Genomic DNA, 26429 nt, shown 5'->3' on the forward strand with positions numbered 1-26429 from the left:
ATAACGGTAAGCAGAAATAGATACCAGATATGTGTTTAACCAGGTCCCTTTGCCTTTATAAGGTGATATTAGATGTCAACTTATTTCCAATTTTGGAAAAGAAACTTTGAAAACCTGAGCCTTGTTATCTAGATGCTTACGTTTAGGCTACCAGCTTGATATTGAGAATGGCCAGTATAAGGAGGGGGTTGAAATGGCAAAGGAGGACACATACCACGGCCATCATCTAAAATGAGCAAAACGACACATCTAAGTATGTCCCTGATTATGTTATAGGATTTAGGTTTTTCAGGAAAACTCTGTTCTTCCAAATTGGGACACAAGGAATGCAAGTAGGTGAGGGGGATGGAGAGGGAGGGAAAGGAGAAGAAAAAAGAGTGAACACAAAGACCTTGGTCACTGCAATATATAAAATAGATAACCAACCAGGACCTACTGTACCACAGGGAACTATATTCAATATCTTGTAATAACCTATAAAGGAAAAGAATCTAAGAAAGGTATACATATATATATGTATACACACATATATGAATAACTGAATCACTGTGTTGGACCTCTGAAATACGACATTGTAAATCAATTATACTTCAATTAAAAAAAAAAGAAAGACCTTGGAGTTCTGGGGGGAACTAGTGTGTCGTGGACCCTCCTGGAAGTATGAGGATGCTCTTCCTTCTTTCTTTACTCCCTCCCTCCCCTCCTCCCTCCCTCCCTCCCTCCCATGGTCATTAGCACCTGCTCCTGAGACAGGCCCTGTCTAGGTGCTAAAGATGCAGCAGTCAGTGAAACAGTCTCTGCCATGGAGAGGTTTACACTATAGTTGGGAGATTTGCACAAGAAACACAACTGATGTGCGAGTTTCTAATATAGAAAGTGTTTGGAGGAAAACATAGCAGAGGAGACAGGTTGTGCCCATAGCGGGTAGGGTTTGTAATTTTAAACAGGGACACTGGGGCAGGCTTCCCTAAGAAAGTAACGTTTGAGTTGAGACTTGAAGGAGGTTGCGTGGGCCTGCTGCCACAGGTGCCAAGGTGGGGGCGTGCCATGCGTGTGGAAAGAATGGCAAGGCGGCCCGTGTGCCTGGGACAGGGCACGGAGGGGAGGATGGTGGCCAAGGAGGTCGGAGGAATAAAGGGGGTCAGGCAGGAAGGTCATAGAGCACTTTGTCCTAGTGTCAAAGTATCCGATCCTGTTCTGAAAACCCCCCGTAGGGAAGTCTGAGCAGAGGCAGAGAACACTGTTAGGAGGATATCGCGATAATGCACAAAGAAGATGATGGCGGTTTGCAGCAGCGTATTAGCTGAGGCCTTGGGGAGAAGTTTGGATTCTAGACGGAGTCTCTCCAGTGCTTATGGAGTTTGTGCTTAGGTGCCAGGCGCTGAGGTGCAGGGCACTGAAGAGTTGGAGCATCAGCGTCCTTCAAGAGTGAGTAAATAACACGCGCTCTGACAGTGCTCCCCAGAGAGACTGATACTGGGGAGAGAGGCTGTGCTGTGTGGGAGAGGAGAGTGACCCTAAGGGCTCCTATCCTGCCCTACCACGTGCTGGGCGGGGGTCCAGAGCAGCAACCATTTAACCTCTTATTTTCTTATCTGCAAAATGGGAAAGTACTATTTGTGTACTTCCTATGCATATAAACAACAAATACAAATTGCTTAGGGAAATCATCTTAATAAATAGGGTAGGCACAGAGAGGTAACATCCAGAGACTTTTAAGTGGCCGAATCATGTTACATTGATATGTAAGAGCCACTCAGAAGCCAGACCTCCTCCAACCTTTATAACGATGTAATCGCTGGTAAATCACTTAATCCCTCCACGCCTCATTTGTACAATGGGAAAGGTGATAGCTGCCTACCAGATTAATATGTAAGCATGTAGAACATGCCTGACATACAGTAATCAAAACTAGTCCCTAGTGTCGCTGTGAGTTCCGGGGAAGTTGCTCAGGATATCCTCAGATCATTAGCATATTTGAGCTGCATTGTACCTATTTCCAGGGCTTTTTTTTTTTTTAATTTCCATGTTTTCTGAATCCAAATTTTACCTAATGGTCAAAGAATTGCAAAGAAATCAAACCCTTCTATTTGGTTTTCTGTTTGCTCATCCCGTGCAATCTGAGTGTCTCTTTAATTTCTTCTTGGATTAGTCATGTTTCCCAACAGCTCTCAAAATATATTCCAGCTTTCAGAAAGAAAAAGACAATAGCTGTAACAAGATATTAGAGGCTGTATAAACTTGTCTTGCTTGAAGTTAATGTGAAAAATGTAGAGAAAAAAAATAAAAAGGGGAAATTTGGGAAATTGGGCAGTGATGTTTAACCAAAATGACATGTGCATCTCTGAAGGTAAAATGCACAACTGTGTTCATGCCTTGCCGGCTGCCTGCCATCCTGAGGTTTTATCACATCATAATGCGGTGATGAGGTATTTCTTTGCTTTTTTAGTTTTTCTGCTCGCAGATGCCAACAATGATTGTTTGTAATTTCAGAAATAAAGATGCTCAAAAGCAGCACCTGTGATTCCGTATTTTTCTGTGGGATCCAGAATGCATGTCTTATTCCCGTCTGTCACGGGGGAATATTTGCGGTCAAACGTAATTCCTGTGAACTTGGTTTAGCGCTGGGCCAGATTATTGACTAAAAGGTTTTAAAATGGGGCCCGTGCTCTCAGTATCTACACTGTGCGGATTCCCGACCTTTTAATCCCCATTTTCTTTAATACAAATAAAAGAGAGTTTATCAGTTGATTCAGATGAGTGGGGAGTGTGCCATGTAAATTTCAAGGAATTATGCGCTAAATTACGGGACCCATTTGGGGGCTTAAATATTATTCTCCACTACATAAAACTGGCGTGGATTTCAACTGAAATGGCACACAGTGGCAGGCAATTATTTTTGTTATTTTATTTCCTATCCTGGCCTCCAGAACCTAAGGACAATGGAAGGGGATGTTCATTTATAATTTGACCTCCTGAATTGTTCTTGAAATGCAATTTAATCCTCATATCAAGCAAAGTCTAATGCTGTATTTGCCAGTGATGTAATCATTTGCATTTTTTTATTGACAATACAAATTGTGTTTAATCAGGCAGTTGGCCTGTTAGCATTTCCAAATGATTGAAGACCTCGTTTGGTTCACACTACATCCCATTTTGGGTCAGATGCATTTTGTTCTTGTTAATTATCAGAGTACATAAAGTTGCTTTTTAACATTGTGCTGCTTTTTTTTCCCCCCAACTGTCCAGGTCCCACCTAGCTATGATCGCTTATCTCTGGAAGAAAGCCAGAAAGCTCCTAAATTCTTGTTTCTACATTTACAGATTTCAGCCCAGCTTCGAAGAATAGGTAGAACATATTTCTGCTAACTTACTTGATTGTTGAAAGGACTGTGGTGAAATGAAGGGTAGCTCTGGACCACAGATTGAAAGGCTATGGTTTGATTATCATCACCAGAAAGAAAGACAGTTTTCCAGTCTGCAGCTATGTGACACCTCACCTCTCTGAGCCTTTGTTTCCTTATTTATAAAGGAAGGACAACAATGTCCTCTTACTTTCTTTAGGATTTTCCTGAGCTTTTATCCTTTGAGAGGGACCATAGCTAAGCTGGGTGAGAAGACCAACTCCACCTTTACTAGCCAGATGACCTCAGGCAGGTTCACCAATCTCTGCCTCAGTTTCCTCATCTGTATAGTGGGCACATTAATAGTATTTACTCCACAGGGTGTTTGTAAGAGTTAATATGTGGAAAGCTGTAAACAATGCCTGGCCTGTGGAAAGTGCTAATTATGCTGCTATTATATTATCATCATCATTCTTATTGTTAATAACATTTCCGCACAGGGTTATTGTGTGGATTAAATCAGTTCCTATTTGCAGAGTACTTCCAGCAAACCCTAGTGTGTAGTGAGTCTTCTAAGTGTTTGCTACGATTTTTATTTTCAGTTAGCTACCATTTATTAAGTGCTCGCTGGATGTGAGGCATTAGGTTAGGAATCCCTGTAGCAACTTGTGAGGAAGAGGAGTTACTAACTTCACTTTACAGATGAGGAAAAAGGCTCTGAGAAGTTCAGCCACCCCTGTCCTCCCAGGGGGAGGGTAGCAGGCTGAGTGAACAGCAGTCAGGGCTAGAGGGCAGGGCAGTCTGCCTCCAAGCAAATGCCCTTTCACATCTGTGTCTCCTCGGTCCTGTGCTCGGGCCCCAAAGCCCTGAGCTGGGAGTCTACCCCAGATGGATACTGTTTGAGCAGTGTTCCAGGCCCTTCCCTCACACACAGGGCTGTGCATCTTACTTTGTTTTTTGTTTTGTTTTGTTTTTTTACATCTTTATTGGAGTATAATTGCTTTACAAAGGTGTGTTAGTTTCTGCTTTATAACGAAGTGAATCAGTTATACACATACATATGTTCCCATATCCCCTCCCTCTTGCATCTCCCTCCCTCCCACCCTTCTAGCTGGTCACGAAGCACCGAGCTGATCTCCCTGTGCTGTGTGCATCTTACTTTGGCCTCAGTATTCACCATGGTGACCTGGGCTGGACCATACTGTCCCACCCATGCTCCCCACGGAAGCTTCCACTTGGCCTGGTTGTCCCTACTGTGAGGGAACAGGAGTCCGAGGCCCGGGGACCTATTTAGATTTTCTTTCCCCCCCAAATACCTGTGCCAGCTGTGTCTCCCCCTCATTACCCCCTCCAACCCCCCTCTATCCGTTATTCCCAATACAATACATGTTGGCAATAAAAGGTATTAGGACAACGATGATGACCGTGATGGATTTTAGTTTGTTTCGGAGTTAGACATTCAGTGATAATTGAAAATATCCAATGTGTTTGGATTGGTTCACAAAGACACAGATGATAATAGTAAGACATTTATTGAGAGTTTATTATGTGCCAAACCTGTTCTAAGCACTTAACTGTTCGAAGCAGCAGTTACCTAGTAATTTGTCTAATAGTCATGGCAACGTAGGCGATAGGTACTGATATCGTCTGCAATCTCCGTGGTCTGCAGGGAGCGGGGTAACTTTGTAAGGAGCGGTACTGGCAGATCCTTCAACATTTGATTCTACTCATCTTTTTTTCTCCGTGTTAATTGTCTGGTTGAGCACATTCACCTGGCACCGTGTTCTGCAGGTGATACATGTGAGTGGAAGAATAGAAGGGGGCAGAGCAAGGGTGTATTGAACATGCTGGTGGCTAGGCACGGGTCTCCATCCTTTACCCATGTTATCGTATGTCATGTTGACAACAATCATCTGAGATAGGTATGCTTGTTCTGCTGTTAGAGATGAGGTCGCTGAGAACTGGACCTGTTAAGTGAGGGATTTCTTTCCCTCACACCTGTGTTACATGGCAAAACCGGGATTTGAGCCCAGGTCTGTCCACACAGAAGCTCACACTGGGCTTCCCTGGTGGCGCAGTAGTTAGGAATCCACCTGCCAATGCAGGGGATACAGGTTCGAGCCCTGGTCCAGGAGGATCCCACATGCCACGGAGCAACTGAGCCCGTGCGCCACAATTACTGAGCCTGTGCTCTAGCGCTCATGCTCCGCAACAAGAGAAGCCACCGCAATGAGAAGCCCGCGCACCGCAGCGAAGAGTAGTCCCCCGCTCTCCTCAACTAGAGAAAGCCCGCACACGGCAACGAGGACCCAATGCAGCCAAAAATAAATAAATAAAATAAATTAAAAAAAATAAAGGGTCACCCTTTTGTAGGGATTTAAGTTCTTCCCTTTCTCCTCCCTCTAGTTTTAAGACTACAGTGGTAAACGAAGCAGACAAGGTGCCTGTCTTAAAGAGTCTTACATTCTAGGATAAAGAAGATGTGGTATATATATATACAATGGAATATTACTCAGCCATAAAAAAGAATGAAATAATGCCATTTGCTGCAACGTGGTTGGACCAACGTGATCATACTAAGTGAAGTAAGTCAGAAAGAGAAAGACAAATACCGTATGATATCACTTACATGTGGAATCTAAAATATGACACAAATGGATTTATCTACGAAACAGAAACAGACTCACAGACAGAGAGAACAGACTTGTGGTTGCCAAGGGGGAAGGAGGGTAGGGGAAGGATGGATCAGGAATTTGGCATTAGATACAAACAACTATATATGGAATGGATAAACAACAAGTCCTACTGTGTACCACAGGGAGCTATTAATCAATATATTCAATATCCTGGGATAAACCATAATGGAAAAGAATGAAAAAGAATGTATATATATATGTATAACTGAATCACTTTGCTGTGTAGCAGAAATTAAGGCAACACTGTAGATCAGTTATACTTCAATTAAAAAGAAAAAAGAGACGTTCTAGACAGGGAATCGAGCAAGACACAAACAGATAAATAAGCAGGTCACTACAGAGGTGTAGGAGGTTGAGAGGGTAGAGGTGAGAGAGAGCCCCTGATCTAAGAAGCAGGCACTTTGCTAGGGTCCGCAGGGAGGTCGTCTCTGAGGTCCAGAGGATGGAAAGGAGACAGCCATGCAAAGAGCAAGGCAAAGAGAGTACCAGGCAGATGGGACAGCAAGGACAGCAACCCTGAAGCAGAAGAAAGTATGTGATATTTGAGGAAGAGAAGGAAGGGCAGCAAGCCTGGTGGAAGGCAGGCAGAGGTCAGATCAAGGAGGGCCCCGTGGAACAGGGTAAGAAGTTGGGAATTTATACCAACTTCCATAGAACTTAGAATAAAATTAGCCATGTGACCTTGAGAAATCCCTTTATAGGTCTGAGTCTGCAGATTTTTAGTATGTTAGATATGGATAGTAATCCCTGCCCTGCCTCCATCTCAGGGATTGTTTGAACATCAAATGACACAAGGAAATTTAGAGGCATTCTTCAAAAGCCACAGAGAATGACGGCTGATTTACCTGATGTGTTTATCTGTGTAAAAGAGAGGAGTCTTTGGAAGACCAATTTATAAAAAAAGGAAGCTGAGCAGTGGAGTTCCTGGGTGTTCAGTCTCTCATTGACTTGTAGTAGTCACAGTAGTAGAAGTAATAATAATGATGATGATAAAAAGAATAAATATTCAATAGGCTCTTAACTGTGTGCGGGAAACTGATATTTTAAATGCATTGTTATTTAATCCTCACATCAGTATCTATGTATGAGACATAGATACTGTTATTACCTTCATTTGACAGTTGAGGCACTGAGGCACAGTGAGACTAAGCCTCTGTTTCCATGTGTTTGGTTGTGAATAACAGAAAACTCAACAAGTGGCCTGAAGAAGTAAGATGTTTATTTTTATTATATTATTATATTAAAAGAAGAGTGAGAGTAAACTAGTGCTGGGAAATCCGGTCAAGAAAGTCATCAAGACCCCTTGCCTTTCTGATCCATCATCCTTACCGTGCAGGTTTTGTTCCTCATGAGAGCAAAGTAGCTGCTGTAGCTCCAGTTTTCTTGTCTCGTCAGGTCAGGAGGAAGGAGAAGGGCCAGAGGAGAAGAGCAATTGTGGGAGGGGTCAAATCCTTCCACTTGTGAGGCTTTGCCCTTTGGGAGAAGGGATACATTTATCTACATCTCATTTTGCCTCCCACTGGGCTACATGACCAACCCTAGCTAAAAGGGAAGCAGGATTCTGGAATTCCACTTCACAGTTGAGCAGGCCAAGGTGACAGAGAAGGGTGTTAGAAAGTGTGTTAGTGAGCCACGCCCCAGTCACACTGCTAGTGAATGGTGAAATGTATTTCAGCCGTGTCATTTAGACTCCAAGAGTCATACCCTTGACTACGGTGCCGTGTCCCCCTTTTGGAGAGAGGCTTGGGAATCTTGGACCAGTTATTTAACGTCTCTATGCCAATATTTTTATTTGTAAAAGGGGAGTAATAAGAGTATTTAAACAATTGGGTTATTGGGAGAATAAAACAAAACAATCATAAAACAATCACCGCAGTGGCTGGCATATAATAAGCGCACACCAAATAAAGGCGTACCTCCCTTTATTGCACTTTGCAGATGTCGTGATTTTTTACAAACTGAAGGTTTGTGGCAACCCTCCTTGAGCAAGTCTGTTGGCACCATTTTTCCAACAGCATCTGCTCACTTGATGTCTCCGTGTCACATTTCGGTAATCCTTGCAGTATTTGAAACTTTTTCGTTGTTCTTTTATTTATTATGGTGATTTGTGATCAGTGATCTTTGATGTTACTACTTTGGCTCGCTAGAGGCTCACATGATGGTTAGCATTTTTTAGCAATAAAGTGTTTTTTAATTAAGGTATGTACATTGTTTTTTAGACATAATGCTATTGCACACTTAATAGATCACAGTGTAGTGTAAAACAACTTTTTAATTAAAGTATAATTGATTTATAATATATTAGTTCAGGTGTACAACATAGTGATTCAATACTTTTATAGATTATACTCCATTTAAAGTTATTATAAAACATTGGCTCTATTCCCTGTGCTGTACAATATATCCTTGTATCTTACTTATTTTATACGTAGTAGTTTGTACCTCTTAATCCCCTACCCCTATTTTGCCCCTCCTCCTTTCCATTTCCCCACCAGTAACCACTAGTTTGTTCTTTAGATCTGTGAGTCTGTTTCTGTTTTGTTATATTCATTAATTTGTTTTATTTTTTAGATTGCACATATAAGTGATAATATACAGTATTGGTCTTTCTCTGTCTGACTTATTTCACTAAGCATAATACCCTCCATGTCCATCCATGTTGTTGCAAATGGCAAAATTTCATTCTTTTTATGGCTGAGTAATATTCCTTGGTATGTCTGTACACCATATCTTCTTTTTATCTGTTCAGCTATTGATGGACACTTCAGGTTGCTTCCATATCTTATCTGTTGTAAATAATGCTTCTATGAACGTTGGGGTATATATATATATCTTTTCGAATTAGTGTTTTTGTTTTCTTCAGCTGTATACCCAAGGAGTGGAATTGCTAGATCATGTGGTAGTCTGTTTTTAGTATTTTGAGGAAAGTGCATACTGTTTTCCATAATGGCTGCACCAGTTTACATTTCTATCAACGGTGTACAAGTGTTCCCTTTTGTCCACATCCTCCCCTACATTTGTTATTTGTGTGTGTGTGTGTGTGTGTGTGTGATTTGTTTTTGCAAGATCTTAGTTCCCTGATCAGGGATTGAACCCGTGCCCCCTGCAGTGGAAGCGTGGAGTCTTAACCATTGGACTGCCAGGGAGGTCCCTGTTATTTGTGGCCTTTTTGATGATAGCCATTCAGACAGGTGTGAGGTGATATCTCATTGTGGTTTTGATTTAAATATCCCTGGTGATTAGTGATGTCGAGCATCTTATGTGCCTTGTTGTCCATCTGTATGTCTTCTTTCAAAAAATGTCTATTCAGGTCTTCTGCCCATTTTTTAATCGGGTCGTTTGTTTTTTGATATTGAGTTGTATGAGCTGTTTATATTTTGGATATTAATCCCTTATCAGACACCTCATTTGCAGATATTTTCTCCCATTCAGTAGGTTGTCTTTTTGTTTTTTTTGTCCGTGGCTTCTTTTGCTGTGCAAAAGCTTTTAAGTTTTATTAGGTCCCATTTGTTTACTTTTGCTTTTGCTTCCTTTGCCTGAGGAGACAGATCCTTAAACACAACTTTTATATGCACTGAGAAACCAAAGAATTCGTGTGACTCTCTTTATTGTGATGTTTGCTTTATTGTGGTGGTCTAGAACCAAATCCATATCTCTGAGGTATGTCTGTATATGTTAGCCATTTTTACCGTTACATTGTAAACTGCTTCTTTGCCAGCATTTATGGATACAGAGGGTCAAACAAAATATACAACAAGGTTAAGTTAGTGATGGCGTGAAGGGCAGCATTAGCAGGGATGAGGGAGGGATTGAGGTTCCTTGGAGGTGAATGGGAATAGATAGGCAAGGGCGAGGAAGTCAGGGATGAAGGGATGGGTGTTTATAGAGATGATGCTCTTTAGGTGGCAAAAAAAGATGAGGCTGGGCTCACCAGGAAGAAAAGAGGGAAGATTGTTCCTGGCAGAGGAAACCGCATATGCTGAGCAGGTGCAAAGCCACAGAAGGGTCAGACTGCACAGCCTGTTGGGGGAAGAGCAAGTCTTTCCTACGGGCTAAAAGGTAGCGGGGGTGGGGGCAAGATTCCTGAGCGCCTCCCTGATGCCAGGCGCTGCCCCGAGCCCGAGGGACGCAATGAGCAGTGAGGGGCAGTTCCCGCTCTCAAGAAGCACATCCCATTGGCAACTCTGTCTTCTCATTTGCTAAAGGGGAAGAAAAATAGAGGAAACCGACATTTTGTTAACTGTCTGCTCTGTGCCGGATTCAAGGCTGTTTTGTGGACACTGTCTCACTGGACTTCAAGGTGGTTAGTATTCTCTCCCTTTTACAGGTGAGGAAACTGAGACTTGGTAAGATTAAATGAGTTGTCCAGACTCCCCAGCTAGTCAGCGGTACAGCAAGGACTCCAATTCAAGTTTCTCTGACTCCAGAACCTGTGCACTATGCTGTCTGCTCTGCCTCCAGAAACCTGGGGAGTGACCCCCACCCCACACCCCGACCCGTGCTAAAATGCAGCAGTATCCAAGGGCACTTCAGAGCCAAATGCAGTATAAACACCAAGTGCTGGGATTTTTAAATTGAATTTTATTTTATTTAAGAAGAGGGAAAGCCCTTTACTCCTACAGTAAATTTCCACCAGCTTGTCAGCTGTTCCTCAGCCAGGCTGATTAGCCAGAGTGGAGCTGTCCAGGTTGCTCACGTAAAGACGGATGACTTGATTGTAGTTCAATGCCTTAGCTGTCACCCAGCCGCCTGCCTAAATATGATCCTTTCTGCCCTGCTAACCCCTCTATAAACACCACCGCAATGAAAGCATAAAACATTAAAAACATCCCCTGGGTGACTGCTATTGCCTTTTGAATTAACACCAGAAATGCTTATTTGAGATATGTGACCTAACTCAAGCGATATTTCTCGACGGGTTAATGAAGATCATATGTTATACGTTAACCTAATATAACACTATCAATTATTTAGTTATTTTTATTGATTGACCTCTTCCAGATTATTTAATAGCAGATTTTTCACTCTTTGGAAGATTTAATGCCTAGCTCTCAGGCACCTGCTTTCTCCATTATGAGCGTCCTCTGAATATAGAGGTGTGTGTGTATATATATATATATTTTCTTTTTGGAAGAGACAAATTGCAGACCATCCTGGAGTTAATGAATGTGATGCATACATAAGCTTGCTGAATCTAAGTGTAGCAAAGAATCTAACTGCAGATGACACTGGAGAAAGGTTTCAAAGAGGCAGATCATCAAACCCCGACAATTAGAATTGCTATTTAAATATGCAAAAAGCAGAAAGGCAACCCTGGAAAGGGAGAGTGGGTGGCAAAACTAGTGTCAGTATCAACTGGGAGAAGTAGCCCATTAAAGCATCTCTATCACTGACTTTGTAGCCGAGAACTAGAAAGCGATAGGGAATCATGTCCGTTTCGCTTGTGTTGTGGGATGTGTGAGTGTTCCCATGGCTGCTCATGGGCTGTGCAGGGAGGAAGGAGGAGGAGGCTGGAAGCAGGCTGCCTGGCATCCACTTCTCTCGTGACACTGATTAGATTTTTAAAAATGTATTTTATGGAAATATAGTTGATTTGCAATGTTGTGTTAATTTCTGCTGTACAGCAAAGTGATTCAGTTACACATATACATACACATATGTACATATATATACATATATACATATATATATTCTTTAAAAAATACATATTCTTTTCTGTTACATTTTTAAAAATTATTTTATTCATTTTCGGCTACATTGGGTCTTCGTTGCTGCACGCAGGCTTTCTCTAGTTGCAGTGAGCAGGGGCTACTCTTCGTTGCAGTGCCTGGGCTTCTCACTGTGGTGGCTTCTCTTGTTGCGAGCACGGGTTCTAGGTGCGTGGGCTTCAGTAGTTGTGGCACACAGGCTTCAGTAGTCGTGGCGCACGGCTTAGCTGCTCCGCGGCATGTGGGATCTTCCTGGACCGGGGCTCGAACCCGTGTCTCCTGCATTGGCAGGCAGATTCTTAACCACTGCGCCACCAGGGAAGCCCTCCATTATGTTTTATCACAGGATACTGAATATAGTTTTCTTGCTCTACTGTAGGACCTTGTTGTTTATCCATCCTATATATAATAGTTTGCATCTGCTAATCTCAAACTCTTAATTCATCCCTCCCCTACCTCCACCCGCCTTGGTAACTACATCTGTTCTCTATGTCTGTGAGTCAGTTTCTGTTTCATAGATAAGTTCATTTGTGTCATATTTTAGATTCTATATATAAGTGATATCGTATGGTATTTGTCTTTCTCTGACTTCACTTAGTATGATAATCTCTAGGTCCATCCATGTTGCTGCAAATGGCATTATTTCATTCTTTTTATGGCTGAGTCATATTCCATTGTATATATGTGCCACATCCTCTTTATCCATTTATCTGTTGATGGATAGTTAGGTTGTTTCCATGTCTTGGCTATTGGAATAGGGCTGCTATGAACACACTGATTAATTTGGTGACTGTGGGATGCATTGGTCCACTAGCCAAATCTCTTGACCAAAGCCTAGATCTCCTTACACTGGACTCCAGCTGCTTTGTAGGATGTTGTTCTAGGCTGTGGGAGGGTTTTGATACCAGTACAGCATATGAATGATAGATTAATAGAAAGGTGGGGTACTGGGATGACAAATTTTCTCACACAGGCAGATCTGGTTGAAATTTGTTTCTTGAAATGTCGTCAACATGAACATTTTTTCCTAAGGCCCTCGTTCCATGTCAGCCTGTTAGCCCTCTCCATATATGAATACTCATACTGATAATTTTATTCTTAATAGCCAGAATTTATCCAGTGATTTATAATTGTCAAAGGAATATTTAGATATATTATTTCATCTCATACCCCATATGGGCAGACGTTATTTTGAGCAGGTGTCCAACCTCCAAGTACTTTCGCCAATAATTTTAAGTCAGTGAGGGAAACGAGAATCCTACCCTGGCCTTCAGATGTGGAACCCGGTGGGCTGGAGAGAGAACTGGGGGTCAGAAGACCTAGCATTGAATCCTGGCACTTCTGGTTATTAGTTTTGTGACCTTAGTCAAAGTTGTAAAAGTCTTGTGGTCTGTATTTTTAAAAAAAATCTTTGAAGTAAACCTGATCAAGAAAATGACACATCCATGTAGTTCAGTAAGGTGTATGAAAGTACTCACTACTGGGAAAGATAGTGCAAATGTGTAGGGTTCTTCTAACCTGGGGATGCCGTGTACCTGGCATCTAGGAGACCACCGCTCACCTCCCTGGTGGGTATTTCTAATCCTTTGTGGCACTCTTTTCTATGAGTCCACGTACAGCCTTAAAATTCTTTTCAGTACAACACTCCAGGCTGCCACTCCCCAGTTGATCAAACCTGGCAAGTGAGACGAAAACTCACCTGTCCTTTTAGCCCTGACCCGGATGTTAGACCCAAGACCTGCCCCTAGCCTCCCTCCGTCTCCTCAGAGATGGTCATGCCTCTTGCCTCTAATTCAAGAGATCTGGCCCCTCAAACTCACAAACCCATCCATCTCAGTAGCTAGGTAGGTGTGCTCTGTGCTCCTAGCTAGGTGGCAGCTGTGAGGAATGTTACGCTGCGGGAACCAGCGTCATGGTTAGCAAACCACCTGGTACAAGGCCAAGAGATATGCATTTTTAGACCCTAGAGACTCAGTAATTCATACTCTGCCATGATTAGATTTCTTCCCCCAAGTGTGACCTGTGAGGCACTTAGAGACACCAATTTTAAAAATTGGGGTTTTCTTTTTTTTTAATATCCTAGAGGTACTCAAGACCTGAATTTCAGATCAGTCAAGTCCCACGTTCATTTTTTTTTTTTTTTTTGCGGTACGCAGGCCTCTCAGTGTTGTGGCCTCTCCCGTTGCGGAGCACAGGCTCCAGACGCGCAGGCTCAGCGGCCATGGCTCACGGGCCCAGCTGCTCCGCGGCATGTGGGATCTTCCCGGACCGGGGCACGAACCTGCATCGGCAGGTGGACTCTCAACCACTGTGCCACCAGGGAAGCCCCAACATTCATTTTTTAAAACCTTATAATCTCTTTGGCTTTGGGGAAGAATAACTTTGGCAAAGTCAATTCTTCAGCCACTCACATCTCAAGGGGCCACTGTGGAGCCACGCAGCCCATGGGACGATGGAAGTCCTGTTCTGGTTCAGTTCCCTGGCAAGCTCAAAATGATTTGTCTTAGCATTTACATTACCCCTCTCCTGCCAAGGCATAGGAGGTGTGTTCTGCCACAGGCTATCATCTTGGTGATCTCCTAAGCTTTTTTTCTTTGACATCTTGCGTGGCATAGTGAACCATCTGGGGCATTTGATTGCCAGATTTAGCAGCAGGTCTCAAGAGGCCCCATCTGCAGCCCTGGAAGACCAGAAGACGGTTCCCCTGTGGGTCATGTAGAGGTGCATTCACACACTCGGGAAAATTACTAACAGACTCCTCTGTGCAAGGAACCTGGTGCTGCAGAATGGTGACGTGTGGGTTAACCCTAAAGAAGATTGATGTTTCGTTCTCTCTCTTCTCTGACAGCTCATAGTCTAAGTTATCCAAGCAGGTCTCCAAGTGTGATCTTGGGCATGTAGCCCCACCTAATGTTCTTATAAAGAGGGCTTTGTGTGGAAAAGGGTTGGGGAACGCTGCCAGTTATGGACCGAATAATTGTGTTTCGCAGTAGTTACATGTTGAAACCCTAACCCCCAAATGTGATGATATTAGCGGGTGGGGCTTTGGGGAGGCAGTTAGGTTAGATGAGGTCCTGAGGGTGGTGCCCCCGTGTTGGGGTTAGTGCTTGTAAGAAGAGACACCAGAGAGCTTGCTCTCTCTCCCCACTACGTGAAGACACAGCAAGAAGGCACCATCTGCAAACTAGGAAGAGTGCTCTCTCACCAGAAACTAAATCTGCTGGAACCTTGATCTTGACCTTCCCAGCCCACAGAACTGTGAAAAATAAATGTATTACTTAAGTCTCCCCGGTCTATGGTCTTCTGTTACGGCAGCCCCAGCGGACTAAGAAGCTGCCTGCTCCGTTATCTTCTTAATGAGTGTCAAGCAGAACATCACGCATCAGTGCCAGGGAGGACCCCAACTCCATGAAGGGGAGCAAAGATCATCACACTGCCAGCCACCAGGGATAGAAGTCCAAGCACTTCTGTACGCTGCATCTTGGTATCAGAGTTGCCAAAGAAACAATGCAGTTAGGCGCTGGCTGGAACAACATAACTTACATGGAGAAGAGACAGAGCAAGATCCACCCCAATAGTGGACATTGGTGCCCCAAGGCTGGTAGCCAGAGCAAGGCAGTTGGCCTACACACCCCCACCATGGAGTCTGAAATACTGAAATCTGGTGGTGAACCTGAGGGCCACTGATGCACAGCCTTAAACAGAACAGAGGAGAACACACTGAATCTGAAACAGGGAAAGCTATTTCCATACAGGGCTATCGCCTGGCATGGAGACCTGGCATGACTGTTAGCTCTTGGTAAGAGAGGATTCTAGGCTCAGGGCCCATTCTTATGTGGCTGAGCAGAGGTTGAAGGACTCCATGCATGAGACTGCCTTTCCCAGCAGCGAGTCACAGTGTGCATGGTAACATGAAAGGCTCTGAGAAGTACTGCAGTGGAGAGGGGGATGCTTCCCACATGCACCTGTTCACAGAACACATTTTCAAAACACTTGCGTTTTCTAGTTTTCACCAGAGGTCACTTTTGGAAAAGATGGATTAGGTCATAACTTGCCCTCCTTTGCTTCCAGCTACCTTTAGAGTTTATGTCTGGATCAGGCAGAACATGAGCATTGCCTTTTTGTTTGATCATGAGAATACATGTCCCGAAGTTCATGTCTATGTATGATTTGGCCAGTTTGGGAGCTGAGAAGAATAAGGGGGACTGGGTATGACACGACATTTTGAATATAAAGGGAAATTATGGAAAGTACTAGAATGGTCGGTCAATTTACTGTGCAGTGTTAATTATCTTCAAGCATTTCACTGCTGGACTGTGAGTTCCTTGAGGTCAGGGAGTGTCTCCTCTTCATTAAGCACATGCCTAGCAAACATGCAGAGCCCAAAGAAATCTCTAGTAAATACTTGTTGAATAAATGAAATCATTTGTTGGGGATAATAGATTCATAAACCTTTAATGCTGGAAAGAAACCAAGCAATTATTTAGTCCAAATTTGTTTTAGAAACAAGGAAACCAAGAGTCAGAGGGAAAAGGTGTTTGGTTGATTATCAGTAGTGGGCTGGTAAAATGGCCCTGATGTTGTGGATTTGAAAAAGAATGATGAGGTCCAGTTCTTGATTTCTTGAAATCATGAATTTCATGTTTTCTAGAGGTGGATTCTAGATAAGGAATATGTTCTCTGGGCTAGGGTGTTGTGGGGATGGAAATGTGAGGGAGGCCAGAGATATTTCAACCTTTGAGTTTGCCCTTTATCCCGTTTTACCTTTAGTCATTCACTTCAATAACTGTTGTTACCTACTTGTAGCGATTGGCTTGTGTCTTAGTGTGGGCTGCTGTAATGAAGTACCATAGATTACGTGGCTTATAAACAATAGAAATTTATATCTCACAGTTCTAGCGGCTGGAGATCTAAATCAGGGTGCCAGCATGGCCAGGTCCTGGTGAAGGTCCTCCTCAGGATTGCAGATTGCTGACTTTGTGTTCTCATATGGCAGAATGGGTGATGGCGTTCTCTGGGGCCTCTTTATAAGGGCACTAATCCATTTGTGAGGGCTCCACCCTCATGACCTAATCATCTCCCAAAGGTCCCACCTCCTGATACCGTCACATTGGGGGGTTAGGATTTCAACGTATGAATTTTAGGGGGACACAAACAGCAGCTTGGCTGCAGAGCTTGAGGGGGGAAGAGAGACAAATAAGATATGGTCTCTATCCTTCTGAAGCTCACAGTCTAGTAAAGTATGTAAACATCTGGTTATAATAATAGCATCTCCTCAGGACCAGGTATCATGTTAGGCACTATATATATAGTGTTTCATTTAGTCTTCACACCAAATCTACACGCAGGTGAGGTTTAATCACCTTTTTGCAGGTGGGGAGAACAAGGTTCAGAAAGGTTAAGTGATTTGCCGAAAGCAGCAGGGCTGGGTTCTGACCCTTGCCCTGCTTCCCCCTTGGGTCCATTGTGTAATGCACGCTTACAGAACAGACCGACCCCCTTTAACTGCAGCAACAACATGGGGGTCTGAGAGCCTGGAGGAGGGGCAGGTGATTTGTTCTGGGGATTCAGCAAGGCGTACATTGAGTGCCAACAGAGGGCGAGCTGTTCTGTCTCCTGCCTCTTGTATGCCTGCCTTCTGCCCGAGGCTGGCCTGAAGGGAACTTGGAATGGAATCCCAAGGAAGTCTAGTGGCTTCGCTGGCAAGGAGAAGTAAAAGGTGGGGAAGGCGATGACAGAGTGCGGGCTCAAGGATCTATGTGATGCGCCAGGAAGGCTTATGTGGGGACAGGGCAAACATTCCTTGAGCGCTGCTCTGGGCAGGGCACCAAAGATACAAAGAGGAGAGAGCCTCAGCCCTGGCTCTCGAGTGGGTCTCAAGGAATCCGTTGAAACCCAAAGAGAGCTACACACAGAGTGACTGAAGCATGGAGGAGGGGAGCCTCTTTGTGCCATGCAGGCGTGGAGGGTGTTGGGAGACGGGAGAGGACCCCGACAGTTTTTCACGGGTTGCAGAGCGGGGAGCAGTGCCTTAAAGAATATTTGGGAGGTTACTGGGAGCAGAGAGGAGATGGCTAAACCAGGGCAGGGCTTGGGCAAAGGCTTAGAAGCTGAGAAGGAGAATGGATGTTGAGGGCGCGGGAGACAGCGGTGGCTAACTAGTGATGCAGCTTGAAGATACAGGCGGCAGGAAAGGCAGGTGGGGGCCACCCTGGAGGACCTTTAGAGCCCTGACACATGGAGGCATTTAGACCATGAGCAATTCCCATCCTAGAGTCCCGTCTCCAATACACACTGCTAATTGAATGTTTTTTTATAGACTTGAAGACCCACATTAATGCTGTCTACTTTTAATTCCATACAATGGGGGGCAAATCTCTTGGTTTTATTGACTCCTTCTTTACCTGACTTCACCTAATTGGAAACTAAACAGATAAAACGATACCTTTTCTACTAATGAATAATTCATGTTCTCTTTTGTCATAAATGAGAGCCTAGCAGATCTGTCTTTAAATTAGGATATCTGGTAGATGAGAGAAAAATGTGAGTGATTAACTCCGAATTGAGTTCATGTGAATATCTGAGAGTCGGAGTCCTCCTCTGTAATGAAGTTTAGATTGGTTCACGTAACGGTTCACCTGGCTCTGGTGGAGCCCAAGTTCAGAACATATGAGCGCGATTGACCTGTTAATTTGAAATGTTTTAATCTGCATAAAAATGGATTGTATTAATTGTTTCCCATTAACCAGGGTTGACGATAATGTCTGCTTGAATTAGGCTGAGTCTCTCTCTGTCTCAGCCCTTTGCGGTTTCATTTTCCCCGAACACGGGTAATTTTTCTCCCCTCCGTGCCAGTCATCGGAATGGGTTGGGCTGTGTTGCTCTCAGATTAGAGAGAAACCCACCAACCGTCTGCAAATACAAATACGTATCATCCTCACACCGACTCCACCCCCTGACACCTCTCTCTGAAGCCTTCCTCTTCTAATTAGCCTTGGTAACATTTCTCCACCCCAATCTCACTGGTTTACATCATTTTCCTAATCTTGGTAAATACCTTTAACTCTACACCAGTCTGTGCTTCAGGAAAAAAAGATTGGAACTGAAAAATCTGATTTAAAAAAATGTAATTCTTAATTATTTTACAGACATACTCTGAGATCCCTAGGGGGATCAGCTCGATACGGAGGGTGTGCAATGTAGTTGAACCTGGTTCTGCCCTTGAGGAGGTCATGGTCTGGTTCTGGTGAAACGGCTTCAACGTATGAAAAGTTAAGCAGTGGTTCAAATCAACACTAAGGAAAATCCCAGACCACATCTGTGGTTAAATGAGTGATGGAATCCGTGGGAACTAAGAAATACTGAAGTTTCCTGAATATGCTCTGTGTTTTGTTTTTGTTTTTGTTTTTTTCCTCCCATGATTCTAAGTCTATGCCCCCTCCTTTGCTGGGTCTGGAATACTTTTCTCTGTATAGTTCAGTGAAATCATACCCTTTTCTGGGAAGCCTTCCTTGGCCACCGCCCCCCGCTCGTCTCATTAGGTGCCCTCTTCTGGGCTCTCACAGCTCCTGTCATAAACAGACATCATTGTATTTATCTTACTATTTATTTGTCTCTTCCAATCAGCTGAAATGAAGGGTTCAACTTGCAATAAATAGAGAGGCAAGACTGAAGAGGGAATTTAGGAGAATTCGATGGTATATCCCAGGCCCCTGCTCCTCGGTGTGTGGTCCAGGAACCAGCAGCGTTAGCGTCTCCTGGCAGTGAATTAAAAATGCAGAATCTCACCCTCCACCTCAGTCCTACAGACCCAGCATCTGAATTTTTTTGTATTATTGAGTTATAGTTAATATACAATGTTGTATTAGTTTCAAGTATACAGCAAAATGATTCCATTATACATATATATATATATACACACACACACATATATATTCTTTTTCAGATTCTTTTCCATTATAGTTTATTCCAAGGTGTTGAGTATAGTTCCCTGTGCTATACGGTAGGTCCTTGTTGTCTACCTATTTTATATATGTTGATCCCAAACTCCTAATTTACCCCCCTGCGCCCCCCACCCCCGCCACTGCTATCCTCTTTGGTAATCATAAGTTTGTTTTCTATTTCTCTGAGTCTGTTTCTGTTTTGTAAATAAGTTCATTTGTATCATTTTTTTTGATTCCACATATAAGTGATCATATGATAATTGTCCTTCTCTGTGTGACTTACCACTTAGTATGATAATGTCTAGGTCCATCCATCTTGTGGCAAATGGCATTATTTCATTCTTTTTTGTGGCTGAGTAATATTCCATTGTGTATATATACCACATCTTTTTTATTCATCATCTGTCGATGGACATTTAGGTTTCAGCATCTGAATGTTAACAGATCCCAGTGATTCATATGTACATGACAGCTTGGGAAGAACTGGGGCTGGTCTAGGCTGCTGCTTCTCAAACTTGGCTGTGCACTGGAATCACCTGAGGGTCTTTGTAAAGTACTGATGCTTGGGTCCCACGGGCAGAGCTGCTGATATACTTGGTTGGGGTATGGCCAGTTAAAAGCTCTGTAGGTGATGCTAATATGCGGCCACACACGTGAGCCACCTCTGGGCTCATGTTTCCCAACTGCTGTCTCTTATCATAGCACTTGCTGGGCTTCGTAGTCATTTTCATTTATGGGTCTGTCTGCCCTGCCTCTCAAGGGAGAGGACCCTTTTACACATCCTGAGACTCTAACATAGTATTTCTCACTGAATAATTGTTTCTTAAAGTGGATGGAAATGAACCAGAGTGGAGGCCTTGAGTACCGAATTTGAGGACAACATTGGAGCAAACTTATTTCAAAAAGTACTATCAATAGCTTGGATGAAGAATTGAGGCCTGGTTATTAGTATAGATGGCACAAGAATGATTCAGAGTGTTCTCAGTTGGCCAAAGTCAGAGTCTACAGAATATATCAAATCGTGGTGCCCAGGTTTCACGGGAAGAGGATTTGGCGGGGAAGACCCAGCATGTTCTCTTCTAATAGGAGGGGAGTAGACTTCCAGGTTTAGTTCACCTCAAGCCCTGGATGATGCAACAGTGATTATTTATCTGGCTACTAAGAAAATCACAGTACCATTTTCAAATGAATTCATGGAAGTACAGTATTCACTCATACGAGGTACTGAATGGCTGTATCTCCTCTGGGTACCACGCTTTGAGGAACTAGTGAGCATAGTGGATCATGTAGAAATCATGTCATGGAAGGAGGGTGTGTGTGGGAATGAATGCCTGCAGAAGAGAGGGTGTGGTGAGGACCCGATTGCTTTTTTCAGAAGGACTGACTGTGGTGAGAGAACAGAATTGTGCTGTGCTGCTCCACGGGGCGGAGCTAGGGCCAATGGAATTCACAGAGGCAGATTTTGGCTCAACGTAGGAAAGACTGGCTGCCAATGAGAGCCGTCCAATAATAGAACCGGCTGCCTGGGAAGATGGTGCGATGAGCGAGCTCTCTATCTTTGGAAATGTTCTAGCGGAGCCTGGATGGCCATCTGTTGTGGGTATTGTGGAAAGATGCATGCATGCGGTAGATGAAAAAAATTTTGTGGTTGATGATCGTAGTAGTAAATGTGACTTAGTATGCACTGAGTGCCCATGACATGTGCCAGGTACTGTGCTAGGCAAGTTTGTATCCATTATCTTCTTTAATCCTTCTGCAGCCCTATTAAAAGGGACAGTTATTACTTCCGTTTTACAGAAGAAATGGGCTCAGAGCTAGGATTTGAACCCTGGGCTTTCTGACCTCCAAACCATATTCTTTTAGCTCTACCAGATGCCTTGTGTGGTCCCTTTGCTCTCTAAGATTCTGTGATTTCAGATGCAGTTAGACACTGGATTTGAAGTGACCTTTAGGCATCTGTGTAGAAAAGGTCATATGGAGAGCTGGCTGTGAATGCTTGGGAATTGAGAGAGTGGTCAGGATGGCAGAAGTGGACCTGAGCGTGCTCTGCCAACAGGTGAGGGTTGATGCCATTGCATTGAGAAGATTCCCAAGGTGGTGACTGCTGAGACCAGAGACGTCAGGGTAGGCCGACTCCCCTTTGCTGGAAATCCAAGCCATGGGAGAAGCCATGAGTCCTAAGTAGGAAGGAATGGACTGTTACTTCATGTTGGAAACTTGATTTTTAACCTCAGTAAAATGCGAATGCAGCTATAAAATGTTCAGATTCTAGACTGAGACTGTGCAAGTCAAGGGCTGAAATTGGAGTCAGTATAACACTAACTCAAGGTAAAGCTTCCACCTGGCTTGATATCTGAACCCGGCTACTCTCAGCTCTGTGTCCTTACACACGTTACCTTCCTGGACCTCGATTTCATCATCTGTAAAATGGGGATGATAGCACTCCCTATCCCATGGGTTTATCACGAAGCTTAAGTAGAATAATGCACGTAAAGTGCTTGAACAGTGGCTGACACATGGAAAGCACTTGGTGTTTATATTCAGATAAGTTATTAAATCTCAGTAAACCCTGAGGGTACCACAAACGGAATAGTTTACTTAAGATAGCCCGTCCCCTTTATTCAGATCGAGGCGCACTATATAAATTCAACTTACCTTTAAAAGAATTTGGACGCACAGCTGATACCCTTAGTTAATCAAACATTTTAGGTTAATATTTCCATCCATTTTGTCGCAGTTTCTAAACTGTATTAATCTACTTCCTCATTATAGTACATAGTCTACTATACAGAATTGAGGCAGCACAAAGTAGACATTAAAAGAAGGACTGTGCAGTCAGACTGCCTGGGTTTAGATTTTAACTTTACTATTTACTAGTCCTGTGACCTGGGGCAGTCTACTTTGTCTAAGCCTCGGTTCCTTTGAATGAAGTGGAGCTAATAGTAATACCTACCTCAAAGGGCTTAGAGATCAAATGGGATTACACATATAGAGCGCTTAGGAAGATGCCTAGTGATCTTCAACATAGTAGGTGTTCAACAAATGATGATGATGATGATGGTACACAGTATCTTGTAAGACAAAGGAATTTAAAATGCCTTGTGCTCCTTATTGTACCTATCGGTGTTGATTATCATGTAAGTGTTGATTATATAATCCTATACTGTGTGTACATAATCTATAGAAAGGTTTCTCTACGAGCAAGAGATTATGGGTTGGGGGATGTCCATGGGTGGACTTGTAGGGGGTCTGTGATGCTCCTGAAATTGTAGGCAAGACTTGGGGGTTTGCATGTTTATATGGGGGAAGATCTGTGCCTTCATTCATTGCTCTCTGACCTTATAAAGTTTAAGAAGTGTTAGTGTAAGAAATCTGAGGTGGAACATGAAACTGTTAGTAAGAGCAGAATGAAACCCTGGCTGACAGTGGCCAGGAATAAAGTCATTTTGTTATCTTGTATAACAAAGAGTCAGAGGTGGGTGGTCCCAAGATCAGTGCAGTAGTTCAGGGATGTGATTAGGGGCTCAAGTTCTTTCTGCTCTGTGTCATCCTTAGATTAATTGCTTTATGGTCCCAGGATAGCTGCCATAGAAACAAGTACTGCCTCCTCGTATAACCTAACTGAAAACAGAAAGAAACCGGGACAGCCAGGGTCGTGTGATAGAGCTTTCATTATTTGTCTCCTTTCTTTTATCAGAGGTTGAAAAAACCCCAAACAAACAAACAAACAAAACAAAAGATCCCCCAGAAGGAATGATTACAAAACAAGATACCTCCATCCCTGCTTCTTATCTTATTTATGTACCAGAATGCATTCATATTACCGCTTCCAGCCAGAAGGGAGGCCAAGAAAGCAAGTATCTGGCTTTTTCAGCATCTCTAAGGGAGGTGGGCAAGGGAAGGAGGCAGTGTTGGTTAAAGAACTTTCTAACATCAGTGTACCAAAGAAAATGTGAGAGCTGCTGTGCCACAGAGAGGTCACACAAAGTACTTGAATGTTGAGGGGAGGGACAGTTGTTTGGTAAGAGATGGACAACACCTAGAGAAAGGAGCAGGGGAAACAAGGAGAGCTCTCAATGCCTTCAAGATGCTTTACCCTAAGCAGACGTCATTCATCAGTGAGTAATATAGAGGAAGTGCCTGGATTCCAGATACATGAGTAGAAAAACTACTGAGGAGTCAGCCAGTTGCTCTTATTTGCAGCTACTCCTACTGACCCAAATTTGCCCTCCGCCACTCCTCAGCTGCTGATAGTAGCTCTTGGGAGCCGGTCTGTGAGCTCTGCCAGGATGCAGATGCCCATCTCCATAGCTCTCCCCCAACTCTCCAAATAAGCTGTTCCTGGGGAAGGAGAACAGCACCTACAGCAGTAACAGGTCTAGTAATTAGCAGCAGCCCCAGGGCCTTGCAACACTTCTAAAAGGACAAGGTGATTCATTAAGATCTGTCACTACCCCTGACAGTTTCCCAGATGGAGAGACATGTGGGGATCTCCAATGCTAATGACGGGAAGGCCTTTAACCTGCAGTCGTTAGAGGGCAAGGGATGGGAGATGTGGGACAAAAGCAAAGCAGGTGGACATGGAGGCTGCATGTCTGTTGTTGATGGAAGAACCTATTTTTATACATGACCTTGACAAATTGTGCTACTCCAAAGGGCAGGCGGAGAATCCATTGAACTGTGATGGTGCAATCATGTCAAAATAAACATGCAAAATGTGAAAACAATATGCAAAGCCCAAGCCTTGCTCCATCTCCTCAATACTTAATCCAGAGGCTCAGGAGTTGGATGAACATTCTTTTTTCTTTGCATATTTATTGGTAAATAAAAGGTTGTGTTTAATAATGCATTTATCATGCTGAATCAAAATGCACTAAATTACTATAATAATTATTTTCTCCAATAGAGTGGATGGATACAGTAAGATCAGTGAAGAACTTCTACATCCCCCCTGGGAGTTATGGAGAGCCTCAAAGAGGACATAACTCTTGAACTGATTCAGGGAGGCTGAGTAGCAACCTGCTAGTCTTGTGGAGGTAGTGAAGGTATCAGGGCTTTTATGTAGGTATTCCAGGTGGAGAAACAGCACCTAAAGGGCATAAAGTTGTAAAATGCAATAAGCATCTGATATTTTGTTTACTAAGCACTTTTCTCCCCTTCTTCAGAAAAAAAAAAATCCCCTTTTCTCCTTCTGGATATGTTTCTTTACCACCTCAGTTGTGTGGTTGGATTGGAGCTAGTATTCAGCTCTAGCTCTGTAGATACAATGGACTAGATGCAAATGATGTGTCAGGACCAATCAAAATCTGCCCTGGGATCTTTTTTTAAAAAATTATTTTATTGAAGTATAGTTGATTTACAATCCCTGGGATCTTTTAAGCTGCATCTGGGAGAGAGATTTCAGTCAGCTCATCACTAGGGACAAACTGAGAGTAAGGTGTGGGATTTGTTGAGGGCTCTGACCCCAGCCATTTGGAAATACTCCTGACCACAAGAGACAGAAACTCAGTTCAAATGAGCTTAGATCAAAGTGGCATTGATTGTAAAATTTCATAAGCATAGTCCCTCTATGTCTCTCATTTCTGTGTTTACCTTTACAAAAGCAGGCTGGGTTCTTCCAAATGGTGGAGACCAAGATCAAAAATGATTTCCAGGGCTTCCCTGGTGGCGCAGTGGTTGAGAGTCCGCCTGCCAATGCAGGGGACACGGGTTCGTGCCCCGGTCCGGGAAGATCCCACATGCCACGGAGTGGCTGGGCCCATGAGCCATGGCCGCTGAGCCTGTGTGTCGGGAGCCTATGCTCCGCAACGGGAGAGGCCACAACAGTGAGAGGCCCGCGTACCGCAAAAAAAAAAAAAAAGATTTCCATATCTCACTTCTCATTGGGGTTGGGGGAAAGGTGGGAGACAGAAAAAAAACCCCAATAAAATTTCATAAATAAGGTAGTCTTATAGAATGTTAGAACAGAGTTTCTCAAACATTGATGTACCTGTAAGTCAACTGGAGATTTTCCGATCATGCAGATTTTGACTCGGTAGGTCTGGAATGGTCCTTAAGATTTGCATTTCTAACATGCTCCCATGTGATATGATGCTGCTGGTTCAAAGACCACATTTTGAGTAGCAAAGTGTCAAAGATAATGTTTAAGAATTGAGGAAATATGAAAAGCCGATGCATTATATGGTGGCATGGAAATGCCGGTAGAAGTGAGTTGTAATTTTCAGCGGGGGGATTGGGAGAGGCCCGTGGAGGTGACATTTGAACAGACTTGAAAAAGTTGATTATATTGACATGATTAAAAAAATATATATATATACATATTTATATACACGTGTATATATATATATATAATTTTCTGTTTTAAAAACACCTATTAGTTAACTATTGCTGCATAACAAACTGCCCCCAACCTTTGCATCTTAGAGCAACAGGCATTGATGATTCCCCGGTTTTGGTAGGTGGCCTTAGCTGGGTGTTCTTGCTCAGGATCTCTTACAAGGCGGCAGTCAAGGTGTTGGCCAGAGCTGCTGCATCCATCTCAAGGCTGGCCTGGGATGGATCTGTTTCCAAGCTCACTCTAGTGGCTGTTGGCAGGCCTCCATTCCTCACAGGCTGGTGGCCAGAGGCCTCCTTCAGCTCCTTGCCACGTGGGTCTCCCCGTAGGGCCGATCACAAATATGGCAGCTGACTTCCATCAGAGAAAGCAGACGGGAGGGCGAGGGGTGGCCAGCAAGAAGG

The sequence above is a fragment of the Lagenorhynchus albirostris genome, chromosome 2, assembly GCF_949774975.1.
Source record: "Lagenorhynchus albirostris chromosome 2, mLagAlb1.1, whole genome shotgun sequence".
NCBI classification, from domain to species: Eukaryota; Metazoa; Chordata; class Mammalia; order Artiodactyla; family Delphinidae; genus Lagenorhynchus; species Lagenorhynchus albirostris.